The sequence below is a fragment of the Pipistrellus kuhlii genome, unplaced genomic scaffold, assembly GCF_014108245.1.
Source record: "Pipistrellus kuhlii isolate mPipKuh1 unplaced genomic scaffold, mPipKuh1.p scaffold_m20_p_1, whole genome shotgun sequence".
NCBI lineage: Eukaryota > Metazoa > Chordata > Mammalia > Chiroptera > Vespertilionidae > Pipistrellus > Pipistrellus kuhlii.
Genome location: NW_023425404.1, coordinates 89,922,948 through 89,940,140, shown reverse-complemented (window position 1 = coordinate 89,940,140; position 17,193 = coordinate 89,922,948). Strand labels below are relative to the sequence as shown.

Below are 17,193 nucleotides of genomic sequence, written 5' to 3'. Positions count from 1 at the left end.
AGATGAAAAATGGGTGCTGTATGTTAATTTGAAAAGGCGGCCTCAATGGTTGGACAAAAATGAGCCTCCGCAGCCCACGCCAAAACCTGACTTGCATGCGAAAAAAGTGATGTTGTGTGTTTGGTGGAATTTTAAAGGAATTCTTCATTATGAACTTTTACCATCTAACCAAACCATTACAAGTGCAGTGTATAGTGCCCAATTGGAAAGGTTAGCCCAAGCTTTAAGAGAAAAAGAACCCGCGCTGATTAATCGGAAGGACGTAATTCTTCACCACGATAACGCACGACCGCATACTGCAAGAATCACTGCTGAAAAACTGCGCCAGTTGGAATGGGAAGTTCTCCCTCAACCTGCATATTCTCCTGATATTGCCCCTTCCGATTACCATTTGTTTCGTTCTTTGCAAAACTTTCTTCTTGGAAAAAAATTTAATAATGAAGAATGCCTCAAAAATGCATTGACCGAATTTTTTGCATCAAAATCACAAGAATTTTACAACAGAGGGATTAAAATGCTTCCTGAGCGTTGGGCACAAGTAGTAGAAAACAACGGCAACTGTATTGTTGATTAAATTTTGTTGTATTGTTTAAATAAATTTGATTTAAAAAAGTATTAGAAAACGACATTAATTATTACTAGACCTAATACTAGGCTTGTCAAGTTTTTCCAATGGTGTAATTTAAGATTTTAAGACTTGATACAATTCTAGAGCTCTTTCAGTGATAAACAGGTAGTGTTGCAGAATGTAAGGTGACACTCTAAGACACTACTAAAAATACACTCCACTCAAATTCTTTACAATTCCGACTTCTAAAAGTTGTTAAACTATACATACTGCTTACTGAAATACAAATGCCAGCAAGTTCATAATTCTACTGGTAATTTGTGAGCAATTTTTACTATAGCTTAATGTTGTTCCTAAAGTAAGAACTACTACTCCACATACTCTAGTGGGTTTTATTTTAATGCACATCAAAATTTGCCCTTTCATCCTATATCTATGAAATCTAATTACCCCTAGCACCACGCCCATCCCAGAATTGAATCTTAATGCCTACTTGCCACTAGGTAGCAAATTTTATGCTCTATAAGAGGACATTTCCGAATGTTTCATGTGCACTCCACAATAAGTGGAAGCCTTGCAGGGAAGCACTGAAATTTACCAGTTCACAATCAATATTCATTATTAGCCACCTTCCTAGAATTCTTTATGCCTTGATGTCCATGAGGAATTAATTTCCTTTGTAACTACGCCTTGAAGACCAGCTGATCTGTTTCCAAGAAATATGGACATTATAACCCTGTAGGAATTAAAAGATTTTAAAAGCATGCTAAAAAATTTCTACCATATATAGAAAAACATCAAACAGCTACTAGAAAAAGCAAAAATACCCCAGAAGTCATAATATGCAAACACTTTTGGCTAAGAAACAAGTCAATTAAACTAAACTTTGCATTTTACAAGTATAATAGAATTTGTCACCCCTCTTCCTCAAAAGGATTCAATTAACAGGACAAAAAAAAAAAAAAGTGTCAAATGTTTGCCTAAAAACAAGTGAAAATATCAGAAGGGACAAGGCCAAGTATATATGGGTAAGAAGAAACTAAAATTAAGGCAGAAAAAGCAGAGGAGGGGAAAAAAGACTTTATCAAAAAAATGTGTAGATATAACTAAAGCATAGAACTTTGATAAAAGACTCAAACCATGCCGAAATCGGTTTGGCTCAGTGGATAGAGCATCCGTCTGCAGACTGAAAGGTCCTGGGTTCGATTCCGGTCAAGGGCATGTACCTGGGTTGCGGGAACATCCCCAGTAGGGGGTGTGCAAGAGGCAGCTGATCGATGATTCTCTCTCATCGATGTTTCTAACTCTCTGTCCCTCCCCTTTCCTCTCTGTAAAAAATCAATAAAATATATTAAAAAAAAAAAAAAGACTCAACCAATCATATTGTGGAGAAAAACAAAGATGAACAAATTATGAGGATAGGAATAAAGCACATGTTTCTTTGTATCGCTTTAACCGTTAAGATCATTATCTTAATTACTAAAAAAAAAAAAAAAAAAAGTTAGAAAAACTTCCTGCTGCTAAAATATGAAAAATTGTGCAGAAAGATGTATATGCCTATAAGGTGTTTTATAATAACCAAGAAAATGTGTAACTTTTAAAACAGTCACTGGACAATTGGGAACAAAATCATACATCAGTTTCCTAGTAAAATTAATTTTGCAGAAATTCTGACTCAAGCAACAACTATAAAAATGTTTTTTATGGCATAGTCTATTTTTGAAGATGCAATAAAGTACCATAGTACTAGCAAAATTACCTGCTTCCTAATCATTTCGAAAATACATACTACCTGCCGAAACCGGTTTGGCTCAGTGGATAGAGCTCGCCTGGGGACTGAAAGGTCCCGGGTTCGATTCTGGTCAAGGGCATGTACCTTGGTTGCCGGCACATCCCCAGTAGGGGGTGTGCAAGAGGCAGCTGATTGATGATTCTCTCTCATCGATGTTTCTAACTCTCTATCCCTCTCTCTTCCTTTCTGTAAAAAATCAATAAAATGTATTAAAAAAAAATACATACTACACTAAATAATAGTCATTGCTATGCAAAGGTTGAGAGCTCACCTGAAAAGACTAAGAAGGTTGATCTACTGAAAGATTGGAATCAGCATGTTTAGTGTTATAAGTATCAGGCTCCAGCCAGGACCGGTTTGGCTCAATGGATAGAGCGTCGGCTTGGGGACTGAAGGGTCCCGGGTTCGATTCCGGTCAAGGGCATGTACCTTGGTTGCGGGCAGATCCCCAGTAGGGGGTGTGCAAGAGGCAGCTAATCGATGACTCTCTCTCATCGATGTTTCTAACTCTCTATCTCTCTCCCTTCCTCTCTGTACAAAATCAATAAAATATTAAAAAAAAGAAAAAAAAAAAAAAAGAAAAAAAATAAGATTTATTTAAAAAAAAAAAAAAAAAAAAAAAAGTATCAGGCTCCAAATGCCTCACATTAGGGGTGTCGAACTCAATCAGAGAAGGGGCCAAAATCTAAAATCCAGCCTAAATCGCGGGCCGAATGGTTTACTGAACAGTCATAAACTGTCATTGTGATGGAAACGCAGCGGAGTGCGGTGATGACAGCGCGGTGCGGGCCACATTGCAAGGCCTGGCGGGACGGATTTGCCCCGCGGGCCTTGTGTTTGACACATGTGCCTCACATGATAGGTAGGTTGTGTGTTAAGCACAAATGTCTTTTTAATTACTTCCTTGCTTCTGCTAAAAATAAAAGGGTCCGAAACCGGTTTGGCTCAGTGAATAGAGCCTGCGTCTGTGGACTAAAAGGTCCCAGGTTCAATTCCGGTCAGGGGCATGTACCTTGGTTGCCCAGTAGGGGGTGTGCAGGAGGCAGCTGGTCGATGTTTCTCTCTCATCGACGTTTCTAGCTCTCTATCCCTCTCCCTTTCTCTCTGTGGAAAATCAATAAAACTTATTTTTTAAAAATAAGAAGGGATTAATTCTCCCTTATTAGGGATTTCAAATTTCATAACCATTCTATATAGTAAAGTCTAATATGCTAAGTGTCCGACCGTTCAACCAGTCGCTATAATGCATACTGATCAATCAGGCTGGCAGGGGTGTGGTTAGGGGGTGATCAGACTGGCAGACAGAAGCAGTTAGGGGTAATCAAAGAAGGCAGGCAGGAGAGGACAGTTGGGGGCAGCCATGCCTGCACAGGAGGGTAGTTGGAAGGGATCAGGCCTGCAGGAGAGGACAGTTGGGGCAAATGGGATGGCAGGGGAGGGCAGTTGGGGGTGACCAGGCTGGTAGGGGAGGGCAGTTTAGGGACAATTGGGCCAGCAGGGGAGCAGTTAGGTGTCGATCAGGCTGGCAGTGGAGTGGTTAGGGACAATCAGGCAAAGACAGGTGAGCATTTGGGAGCCAGCAGTCCTTGATTGTGAGAGGGAAATCCAACTGTTTAGGCCCCATCCCACATCCCTCAAGGGGTCCTGGATTGGAGAGGGTGCAGGCTGGGCTGAGGGACATCTTCCTCCCTCCCCCCGCCCCACTGCACGAATTTCATGCACCAGGCCTCTAGTTTCTCTATAAAACACATAGCTAGCTTTCAAACAGATTAAAAAATAAACCAACCATCAATCAGAAATAATATATGCACCCTTAGATTCATAGCAGTGCAATTTACAATAGCTAAGATTTGGAAATAGCCCCAAGTATCCATCAGCAGATGAGTGGATAAAAAAAACTGTGGTATATTTACACAATGGAATACTATGCTGCTATAAAAATGAAAGAACCTTTACCATTTGCATGGGTGGACCTGGAGATTATTATGCTAAGTGAAATAAGCTAGTCAGAGAAAGATAAATATCACATGATCTCACTCATATGTGGAGTCGAATAAACAAAATAAAATGATGAACAAAACAGATTAAGGAAAATAGAAGCATGGAACTGACAAATTTCAGAGGAAAGGTATGGGCTGTGGGCGGTGGGCGGTGGGCGGTGGGGGTAGGGGGTGGGGAGGAGGGTTAGGGGTCAGTGATTAACCAGGGAAGGTATATGCATAAATGGACACAGACCAGGATGGAGGGGGTTAATGGGAAACAAAAGAAAAAAAAAAAAAAAGGGACATCTGTAATCTTTCAGTAATAAAGAGAAAAATAATAATGGGTATAATAAGGATGTAGAATTCATTTGAGTGTTATGATTAGTGCTCCCAATAAAACTTTATCTGCAGTGTGCCAAAGATATTTAAGGAAGAATAAACTTATCAAATGTGAATGTGTACTTTTCTCATCACTTAATGTGAATAAATGCATTTAATATCTGTGATTTTTTTTAATATATTTTATTTATTTTTTACAGAGAGGAAGGGAGGATAGAGAGCCAGAAACATCTATGAGAGAGAAACATTAATCCGCTGCCTCCTGCACACCGCCATTGAGAACGTGCCTGCAACCAAGGTACATGCCCTTGACCAGAATCTAACCTGGGACCCCTCAGTCCACAGGCTGATGCTCTATCCACTGAGCCAAACTGGTCAGGGCTCTGTGATTTTTTTGTTGTTGTTTAAGTAAACCAAGGTAACTATTTTACCCTGTTTCCCCGAAAATAAAACAGTGTCTTATATTAATTTTTCTCCCAAAGTTGCACTAGGTCTTATTTTCAGGGAATGTCTTATCTTTCCATGCGCTAGGTCTTATTTTCGGAGGATGTCTTATTTTCAGGGAAACACGGTAGTGCTAGAAAAGAAAATCTTATCAAGCACATACTTATGGTAGGTATCTGCTGGTGATTTATGTACACCATCTCATTATAACCACTACCCTGTGGAATATAATTTCCAATAAACAGATGAGGAACCTGAGTAAGAGACTTGCCAAAAACCAGGTCTCCAATCCAATCTCTCAGGCTTCAATAGTATATTATATTCATAATATAATTCTTTGGTGAAGAGGATGCAAAATGGGCTCCCTCTGACAGTTTTATTTGACTAGCAGTTTGGAGAAGCACGAGACTTGGTTGGAAAGTCTGTAAGGAGGAATCTCCAAAAGGTCGGAGGCCTCTAGGGCGACCTTGCCAAAGGCAGCAGACTCTGCCTTGACTTTTCCAAACAAGTCTGAGTCCCAGGGTGCTTTACTGGAATCTTTATGTTTCGTCTTTAAATGTCCTTGCTTAAAGGGCACTGCAGATGCATCTGTTTTCTCCAGGATTACTTACCCCGCTGATAATATCTAGAAGTTAATTTTAATTCAAGCTGTTGCTTCAATAAAAGCCTAAGGAAGCAGGTGAATGGAGCTGTTTGGTTTCTTAAGCCAAGCAGTCCCTTAGTCCTCTCTCTTTCACAGAAACGTGTCAGAGTAATTATTCATCTGTCGCTCAAGGTCTGCCAGTCAGCCCAGTATTTTTATTTTATCTTATATATGTTTTTATTGACTTGAGAGAGAGGAATGGAGAAGGAGGGAGAGACAGAAACATCAGTGAGGGAGAAACATTGATCAGCTGCCTCCTGCACTACCATGGATGGAATCCGCATGTGCCCTGACTGGAAACTGACCCAGCAACCTGCTGGGAAGATGCTCAACAACTGAGCCACACCTGCTGGGCAACCAGCAAAATATTTTTAAAAATTCAACTTTCAGTGTTTTCAGTCAAAGCATGTATTGTATTTTCCAGTTTAGCAAACGTCTTTTGCGTAGCTCTTGCAGTAAATCATTTTACAATACCTGCTTTAAAGCATGTTTTAAAAAAGAATCAAAACAAGTGAATAGCTATTCTACTTGCCTTTCCATTTCTAATAGAGTTGTAGCTTTGACTAGTGGTTGTCCTGGGAACTAACTATGTGCAATAATCCTGTATCAAAGGATACTTATAAGTGCAGGGACAAAATGGAGATATTCTTACAGAGGCTGCTCTGCCGTTTATGGAGCATTTTGGAAATTTGTGTGTCTATTTTTGGTGGACACAATAATTGAGATGGTACTACTGGCCTTTAGTTGACTTGAACCAGGGATCGATCCTCAGTACCCCAAAGTAGGAAAAGTCTTATACCACAAAGAATTGTCCCCTTGCCTGGCCTACGTGGTTCAGTTGGTTGGAATGTCATCCCATACACCCAAAGGGTTGTGGGTTTAATCCTCAGTCGTGGAGCATGAGGGAGACGACTGATGTTTCCCTCACATTTATGTCTGTCTGTCTGTCTCTCTCTCTCCTCTCCCCGCCCCCTCTCTCTCTTTAAAAAAAAAAGGGGGGGGGACTGCCCCCTCTTCCTGTACAACCTTGAAATGACATTTAAGATGAAAAACTTGTTCTGAGCCTAGAACCAAAATAAGTTTTAAATACCAGTATACCACAATGTATTATTGCATGGTTTTTAATCATCACTCAGTTTTTCCCAGAATGCCATTACTTTGTAAAGTGAGAAAACATTGTACTTTGTTTCATTTGGAACTTTACCAACAGTTGTTCACCTTTTCAGAAGATCACATCTTGAATAGCAATGTCACCTATAGTTTCTGAATCACTACAACAGCACAACTCTATCAGTGAGCATTTGTAGCTATCACATTCTTGGTTTTTATACATATGAGTATAAACTTCATTGTCTTCCTCTGTAGCATTTACAGACTAAAACTACGTATTTTATTGTGTTATTTCCCCTTTATATTACATTTAGAGCATTATATTTTCTTTCTTAGTTAACATATAGTGAATTTCACTTCAGGATAGTAATGGGAAATACAAAAATGTATTATAAAAAGAAGACATAAGATAGATACTTGAGTTTACTTTCTGTCATGTACTTAGAGGAGGGAGACAATAGGAGATGAGGAGAACAGGGTGTCCCTATAACTAGATTTAACTTGAGATGAGAGCAATACTGGAAGGCAAAATTATAGAAATTCAGTATCAACCTTTCCTAGTGTAAGTAGATAATTCAGTGAAAAGACTAGTCTGCTACCAACCATGTGAAATGCACATTTTATGATATAGTCATCATTTGTCAGAAAAACCAATCTTTAAATAATCTGGTCCTTCTCTTTAGTACTTTATTTTCCGCTTTTCTTTCCTATGAACTACAGGAGTTTCAGTTAACTTATTAAAGGTGAACACTTATAAGTGCCAGGCACATAACTTGAAAATATACAAACATGCCACTTTACAATATAGCAGTTTAAGAAGCACTTTCCCATACAGTATCATTTAATCTCATGAAAACCCTATGGATTAAGGATTATAGTAATTTTAAAAATAGAAACAAAGGAATTAAAATGGAAATAGAATTTTCCAGTGCTCTTTCCACTCAACTACATTTCCCATAAAATTACCCTTTTAACATAATTTTTTTTTTTTAAATCATGGTGGCTAAACTCAGATCTTTTTTTTTTTTTTAATATATTTTATTGATTTTTTACAGAGAGGAAGGGAAAGAGATAGCTAGAAACGTCGATGAGAGAGAAACATCGACCAGTTGCCTCTTGCACACCCCCTACTGGGGATGTGCCCGCAACCAAGGTACATGCCCTTGACCGGAATCGAACCCGGGACCTTTCAGTCCGCAGGCCGGTGCTCTATCCACTGAGCCAAACCAGTTTCGGCTAACATAATTTTTATTTACATTTTACATTTACAATGACGACAGAGCATATCAACTTACTTATTCTGTTATATTGACTCCAACAGAGTTTAAAAATCAAATTTAAACTACATTAATATTTCAATTTCATAAAAACTATGATTTTTATACTCAAGATGCTTAAATATATTTCAAATAAATATGTATAAGTATAGTTTTGATTACATTTATGTTAGTTAATGTTATTGTAGGTGGAAGTGGGGTGTCTATCAGTGGAAGTGAGGGATCCTTTTCCCACTGGGTGTTGTTGGGTATTGGATTCTTACAATATCTTGAGAAAAAGAATTTTTCTAAGATTTGCACGGGAGAATGAGTAATTTTTATTTGCATAGAATCACATCCCTGCATTCCTAAAGTTCCATTTTCCTTAACCAGTACCAGAAGAAGTGCAACCAGGGGTTCAGAAGAGCTAACTAAAGGCAAAGCCAGTGTCCAAAGTTTATTTTCCTTGGTGGAGTTGGGTCCCCCACAGCATCAGGCTAGTTCCAGTCCATCAGTCCACTGTATGGGCGGATGCAGGAGCATAGGAGACAAGCACAAGTAAGAGAGAGCAAAAGAGAGCTTATGTATCTGATCTTCCTTTGCTTGCAGTGGCCATGCCTATTTTGGCCAATGAACCTGTTCCCAAGTGTGACTGCAAATGTGTACCTTCCCTAAGTCACACAGACTTTACTGGGGATATGTCTATTTGGCCTTCCCTTAGCTTCTTTCCAGTTAACTAATAACCAACAAGGTTATTCACAACAGTATCAATTATCACTCACTCTGGAACCTATTAGATTATTCAATTCTTGTAATTCTTTTTTCTTTTTAAAAAAAATATATATTTTTTATTGATTTTATACAGAAGGAAGGGAGAGAGATAGAGAGTTAGAAACATCGATGAGAGAGAGTCTTTGATCAGCTGCCTCTTGCACACCCCCCATTGGGGATATGCCCGCAACCAAGGTACATGCCCTTGACCGGAATCGAACTCGGGAACCTTCAGTCCCCAAGCCGACGCTCTATCCATTGAGCCAAACCAGTCTCGGCCCGTTCTTGTTATTCTTACAACCATTGCACCATGGTTCGTACCAAAAGGAAAGAAGGTATATCTTACACTGAATTACCAAAAAGCAGTGACACATCTCTGGTTAAAGGCCTTATAATAAAGCTTATGAAACCATGAGTTTTCTTAGTATTGAAACTTAACGATAAATATATCACATTCCTAGTCTGCAAAGCTAACATCCACTTTCTTTAACTCCCTAAATCAAGGTCACAATTCAACAAATGAAATTCTAAACCCACTAGGAAGAAAAGGGCATGGCCAGTCAAACTTCATTCATACCTCTTTTTCCAAACCAAGAATGCAAATATATTACAAGCCCCTAAGCAAAAACCCGAAAAAGGATAATTCTTGAACCAACAGTCTCAGAAACATCTTTATCATACACCCTCAGGCAACAGCCCTAAATTTTAACATCTTTTTGGTAAGGAGAGAAATGGGGAAATACTAAAATTAAAAAAAGAAAAACAGTCTGATGCCCTCTGCTCACATCATTCCTGAAAACATTAACTTTTAGAGAATAAATGAAAAGCTTAGTCTGTCAAATAAAAAGAACAGAATTGAAAATATATATAAATGCAACATAGCCAGAAAAATACTACTACTACTCTAAACTACATTTTCTCATACAAAGTTTGCAGTGTAACATAATTTTGTTATATAAACTTATTTTTAAACAATTTTTAATACATAAAAACTCACCAAATTGCAAAACTCTTTGTCACTTAAGTTCTAAATGGATAGCCAAAATAAACAATAAAAGACATTCTCCTAGGATTGCCAAATTTAGCAAAAAAAAAAAAAAAAAAAAAAAAAAAAGAAAGAAAGAAAAAAAGAAAAAGATAAAAAATTGTTTTTCTGAAATTCAAATATAACTGGGCGTCCAGCATTTCATCTGGCAACTCTACACTCTCTGAACTAATTAAATTGTGCCCCCATCTATATCAAAATATTACAGCACCAGCTCCCACTCATAAAGAATAAACAGCTTCCATCAGAATTCTGACTAAAGTCTTAGAATTGGTATGGAAGTGTTCTTTTCCACATGATAAGGCTTTCTTAATAGGTGACATTTACCATTAAAAAAAGAACAAGCCTAATTTCCAAGAGCCATAGTGAGTGAACTTTCATGAAACTTAGGCTTTTCTGAGTTAAACACAGATTGGAAATAATTCATAGCCTATGTTTTTGGTAACTAAACAAAAAAGTTACTTCTGAAAGATATAATAAACAGAACCCTGTTTTAAGTATTGTTAGGATGGGGGAAAGGGGGCCTTTCTTTTTCTTTGCTATAGCATTCCACAATTTATGAGAAGCACCTGATAATTAAATCCAAAGATTGTTGGCTCCTCTGGTTCAAACAGCCCCTCTGTTCAAACTGAGGGAGACAAGATCAACTACTCTCAAGGTTACATTCTTGCATACATACCTTTCCTCCCAGCTGATTTTACAACTCAGGGATAATTAATAAAAGTTCCCTTACCCCTTCCCCTTAAACAAGCCTCTTTTGAACTCTTCATAACTTTTGCTGAGAGAACATTTTAATCTTTGGGAAAAAATTAATGAGACCCCTCCCTAGGACATCTGCCAGGATTGTCTCCTGAAGAACTAACAAAGACAACACCCCTGATGTCAAGAGCAGCAGCCTAAAACCCCCCTCTCTTCCTTGTCCAAAGATTTAAATGTGGGAGTTCTTGTTATTTGCCTTTTTATTCATTAGCAATGCACTGGCCCTTTTCCTTTGGGGAAAGTAAAATAAACTTCCCTGCATTCATCTCTTCTTGTAGTTGTGAATTCTTTCACAGCCTGTGTCACGGGCAAGTACTACAAGACAGAATTGAAATTCATTTTAATGAATTCCAAAGTTAATCTACCATTTTTCTGGAATTCATAATCAAAGAACTATAGAGTTAAACACAAACTAATAATTGAACCCATCAAAACTTCTTGAAAGTCCATTTTATTCCATATGGATTTCCATAATGCTTTTTTCTCCTATTGAGCTCCTAAAACAAGTGCAGTATGTCCCCCTTATCCAAGGTTTCACTTTCTGTGTTTCAGTTACCCATGATCAACAGTGGTCTGAAAATGTTAAAATGGAAAGTTTCAGAAATAAATAATTCATAAACTTTAAACCTGCATGCTCTTCTGAGCATTGTAATGAAATCTACCATCATCCTGCCAGATTTCTCTCAGGGTGTGAATTATCCTAGTCTAGAATAACCACATTGTACATGCAACCCATCAGTTATTCAGTAGTCATCTGGGTTATCAGATGGGACTGTCCTGATATGTTCAAGAAACCCTTATTTTCTTAATAATGGCACCAAGCACAAGAGCAGTAATGCTGGCAATTCAAATCTGCCGAAGTCTTAAAGTGTTCCCTTTAAGTGAAAGTTCATTCTCAATTTAAAAAGAAAAAAAATGCTGAGGTTTCTAAGATCTATTGTAGTTAAGAATGAATCTTCTACCCTAGCCATGTGGTTCAGTGATTGGAGCATCAGCCCATGAACTGAAGGGTCATGGGTTTGATTCCCAGTCAAGGGCACCCATCTGGGTTGCAGGTTTGATCCCCAGACCTGGTCAGGGCACATATAGGAGGCAACCAATCAGTATGTCTCTCTCTCCCCCTCTACTTCTCTTTTCCACTCTACAAGTCAATGGGGGGAAAATATCCTCCGTTGAGGATTAATGTCAACAACAAAAAGAATGAATCTTCTACCCATTAAATTGCCTAACTTAGCCAAAACCAGTTTGGCTCAGTGGATAAAGCTTCGGCCTGCAGACTGAAAGATCCAGGTTTCGATTCCTGTCAAGGGCATGTACCTTGGTTGAGGGCCCATCCCCAGTGTGTGTGTGGGGGGGGGGAGGGGGGGAATGTGTGTGCAAGAGGCAGCTGATCAATGACTCTCTCTCATCCATGTTTCTGACTCTCTATCCCTCTCTCTTCCTCTCTGTAAAAAATCAATAAAATATATTATATTTTTTAAAAATTGCCTAACTTATAAGTTAAACTTTATTATAGGTATTTATGTTTAGGAAAAAAAATAGTACAGTACTGATGGGTTGCATATACTGTACTAGATATATATGAAGTCCCTCTCAACCAGCTCTTTGTCCTACTTATAATGACTCTGAGTACAAATAACTCTATTCTTCTGCTAGTTTCATTAAAATCATCTTCTTGATACTAAAGTTATGCTTTTCTTCCCTGTGCTCTAGGCCATTGCTCTTTGATACATCTCATCCATCTTTGGAGACTGCCTAATTCCCTTACTTCATTTATACTGCTACCTTGAAGGTATTAATAGATAATCACATCTCCCCCCTGGCCCTCCCTCCCCCTCCCCCGGCTCCAGTGTTCCCTTTTCCTAATTTTAATTGCTCAGGCTTTTCTCCTAAATCTTATGCTACCTACCATCTATGTAGAATGATCTGCAACTTTCCTTAAATGTAGTTGAAAATGTTTTTTGGAGTTCAATCCTACGTGCAAAATTACACTGTTAATAATAATTTTGATATGTGATCACTATGTTATTTGTCTAAATGTAATTCAATTACAGTTCACTGTAAGTTACTTGAAATCTCTATAGTTGCTTTTTTCCAGGTAGCAGTTTCCTGGTTTGCATTAGGGCCATTTATTTCATCTTCCTTGATTAATGACTTGAGATTCAGCATTAACAAATAATTTCAATGCTGGAGCTTATTATGCTATTTTTTCCAGTTGCTTCCCAATGGTTTCCAACCTGCTAAACTTGTGTAATAAAAAACTCCTATTTAAACTTAACATATTCCTTCAATCAAAAAATCCTAAGTTAAATATAGTACTTTCCTTCAATCTATGAATTGAGAAGTATTTCACAATTACCAACTCTAGACATCTTGTTGCCTTTATTTCCTCCAAGAAACAATGTCTAAAAATGAGAAAATAATCTTCTCTAGAACTTAAACAAGAAAGGCAAATGGTTCTTCAGTGATGGTTCCACTTCTCTTCGGCCAGTGTTCAAGTCATTCTGTACTCATCAGAAATTGTGCCTCAGACAACAGCATCAGAATAAATATTCAGCTCAGAATAAATTTGTAGCCTCGCAGCCTCCATATTCAACAGGGGCTAGGGAATTCAAGACAGGGTCTAGGGAATAAAGAACCTAAGTTCTAATGTAAAAGAAAGAACAATTAAACTTACTGGAAAACTTATGCTTTGATTATGATATTCAAATACTGTAGTTCCCTTTTTTCCCAAATTCAAATAGGGTTAACAAATATCAAAATTATGTAATGGCAAATGTACTAATTCAATAATACTTTACTAAAATGTATTTTCTTTACTAAAATGACTAGTAACAGTACATGTTGATGTTACTGATAAATGCCTCATGAAAATCTTTACTGGGTTTACAAAAATTTTCAAATTGTTCCAGACTATATAGGGTATCTATATATATATTAAAGCCTAATATGCAAAGTGTCCCCTCGAGAGTTCCACCGACCAGGAGTTCAATCTTCGCTATGACGTGCACTGACCACCAGGTGGCAGCACAGAACAAAGCAAGGCCCCAACAGGGAGCAGGGAAAGGAGGCTCCAGCTGGCAGCTGGCAGCTGCTAGGGACCCTACCTATACATGAATTTCATGCACTGGGCCTCTAGTAAAAATACAGAACAAAAAAAAACAAAACTACTCAATACTTGAAAATTCTATTTTTTAAAATGTCTGACCAATTAATGAATTATAAAATTAATTCAGGTCACAATTTTTAAATATACTACTAAAAAGGATAAGTACTGTTTCACATATTTAGTCATAAATAAAATCTATTTCTCTAGCCCATAAACAAAAGTTTGAAAGCCTTTTACTAAACAGCTTTTAGATTTTTAAAATCATTTCACCATGATTACATATGAATATGTTACAGTATCTAGAAAATGTTAGTTTGTAATGTTAACATTTTGGGTTATTTTTACATTAATAAACAGCAATGATGTGGCTGATTATTCTTTAAACTAGATGATGATTACATGGGAGTTTATTACATTATTAGAGGCCTGGTGAACAAAATTCATTCATGGGTAGGGTCCCTAGGCCTGGCAGGTGATCAGGGCTTATCAGGGCCTTCCTTTGTTCTACACCGCCCCCTGGTGGTTAATGCACGTCATAGCAAGCGAAAGAACTCCCAGTCTCCCAATTGAACTTTTGTGGGGACATCTTGCATATTAGCTTCCTACACACACACACACACACACACACACACACACTTTCTACTGTTTAGATGAAATTATAACAAAAAATGTAAAAATAAAGAGGGGCAATTAAATGGACCCAACAGATATAAATAAGGAACATGAGTAAATATATAATTTGAGACTTTTACAAACTGTTTATAAGTAATATTAATCTAGAAACTTCCCCAGATTTAATTAAGGTTAACACTTTGGTTGTCTTGTTAACTACAATGGAGAGGTTTAGAGATCTTTTAAAAATAAAAAAGGGAAAGGAGAAACTAAGTCATAAATAGAAAACAAACATCCTCAAAAGATACATACATAAAAATATAATTAAGTGTTCTGCACTGTCTCTTTATTGCCTCTTCAATAGTCAATTACTTTTCAATCAACAGAGAGAACACAAAATATCTATCTACCTAGCAGTGATTTTCATTTCTTAATTATTTAATTCACACTATGAGATCTCTGTAACAGACACCATTCTGCCTTCCTTGAAACAAGAGCTGCAACTATTGTCTGAAGAAGGTTTATAGGAAGTTGGATTTCAAAACATGAAAGCCTCAAAGTCATTTTTCTTATTTCTAAAAAACAAGTTTCTAACAACTTATTAAAACAGCAAGTATTCTCCAAGCCCTGTACCTATTAGAGGCAGTACCCAAGCTGAAAAGCCAATAAATAGAGTTGTGTAATTTTAGAATTGTAAGAAAATTTAGACATCATCTAGTCCAGTGGTTTTCAAATACATTCAGGAAGAAAAAAAAATCAATAGCATAATAATTTATATATGGAACCACACTCTTATCTGTTTTTTAGCATATGGAACATTTTGCTTTGTTATTCTATTAGAATAGGACTTGACATTTTGCCTTGTATTTTATATTTAATCATTTTAAGAAAGTGAGAAATACATTTGGATATGACTACAGCTATTGGTATAATTTAGAACATAATGTTTTCTAATAATAGAACCTTACATAATATTGTATATAGAACACTAACACTTTTCAGATATCACATCAACTCATTTACAATTCATAGTCAATTTGAAGCAATACTTGGGTGAAACAATAATTTAAATTGAGATAAACAAAGTAAAGGAAGCATATGTAAATTGATATACCTCTGGAAAATACCATAAAGCATATCATAAGAATTAAGATTTAGAAAAAAGGTTAGTCCATAATTGTTTTAAAAAATGCAAGGATTATTAATCTAGGAACTTTCCCAGATTTAATTAAGGTTAACACTCTGGTTATTTTGTTGAACTACAATGGAGAGATTTAGAGGTCTTTTAAAAATACAAAAGATAAATAAAAATACAACTAATTATTAATTACTACCACTCTGTACTTTATTTTTTTTTGCTTGTGGACATTTTAATTAACTTCCCTCCATGAATCTTCAAGCTACCAGAACATAGGCCCCATCAACACCCTTAATCTTCTCCTCAACTCTTCTGAAGAACTTGGCCTTCACAATGACAGGCTGTTTTGGAGCTTTCCCTTCCCCAGAACTTTGTAGTAGCCCAATCACACCACATCAATGACAGAAGCAGCTCCAGTCTTGCTTTTGGCAACATTTATCCGTTTCTGCTCACTGATCAGGGTCCACAGTCTATCAAGGTTGACAGTTGGGCAGAAGTTCTGGTTCCTCTTTAAGTGGTAATGCCTCATACCAACTTTCCCAAAGTAACCTGGATGATACTTGCCGAAGTTGATCCTGTGATGATGCAAGCCACCAGCCCCCAGGTGCTTCCTGTGCTTGCCGATGGGGCAGTGGAATGTGGCTGTGGACCCAAAGTTTCCAGGTCTTCCTCAGTCTGGATGGCATGTCGGTGGCCAAAAGGCAAGAGTCACTCAGTACTTTTTAATACAAGAAACTTAACACACACTGTTTCCATCAAAGCTGACCAGTCTCCTTTAATAGATAAGACTGAGGTGTTTTGTTTTCTTTGTTTTTATTTTAATTTGAAACACTACAAAAATCAGAAACAAAACAAAAAAATGAGTGGTGCCTGAAGAACATTAACTATGTCTGCCACTAACTTACTGTATGCAAATAAATGTAGAAACTTAGGAAATTCTTTGAATATTCAGTAAACTCCATTTCCACACAAAAGAACAATTAAAAGTTTTGAATGATTAGATAAAAATAATCTCAACTTAAATAGGTTGGATTAATAAATGTATATGTTGTATATATACAGAAGCAAACAAAAAAGAAAGTTAAGCCTACTTTCCATCTTAGATAACAGTAAGTTGAAGTTATGTACAAATTTTGGCTCACTCTCCTAAACTGAATAAACTCTTGAAAAACAGAAATTTTATTTATATATTTACTCAATTTTTTAAATTTAGACATCAATATCACTAGATTAATCTTTTTATATAGGATCACCAGAGTATTTCACTTCATATTCAGAAATAAATTTATACCTATTAAATGCAATACTTTATAATCAATTAGTCAACTGCAGAGGTCTCCTGCCTCCCCAAAGCTAATCCTTACCAACTAAAATTGGGAATTCTGGGGAAAAAGTAATTTCACAAAACCTCACAAATTTTATAAAGCATTTATCTAAGGTGGTTAAAATTAAACTCCATATCAATGGCATTTTTAAAAATTCATATAAAATGTTTAGAGAGACACACTGAAAGCCAACTGTTCACATGACATAATTTGCACTATTATTTTAATTTTGATGGGTGAATTTACTTTAGAGATCCTTTGTCTCCTTAGTCTTTATGATAGGTTTTATTTTTCCAGATA

At 36.9% G+C, this 17,193-nt stretch overlaps 1 protein-coding gene and 1 pseudogene across 4 annotated transcripts in view; both read right to left on the bottom strand.

Moving 5' to 3' along the window:
• NPTN (neuroplastin) overlaps window positions 1-17,193 on the bottom strand; it is a 78,384-nt gene that overhangs the window by 54,662 nt on the left and 6,529 nt on the right. The window lies entirely within an intron of this gene.
• Window positions 14,593-16,254, bottom strand: LOC118729150 (annotated as a pseudogene).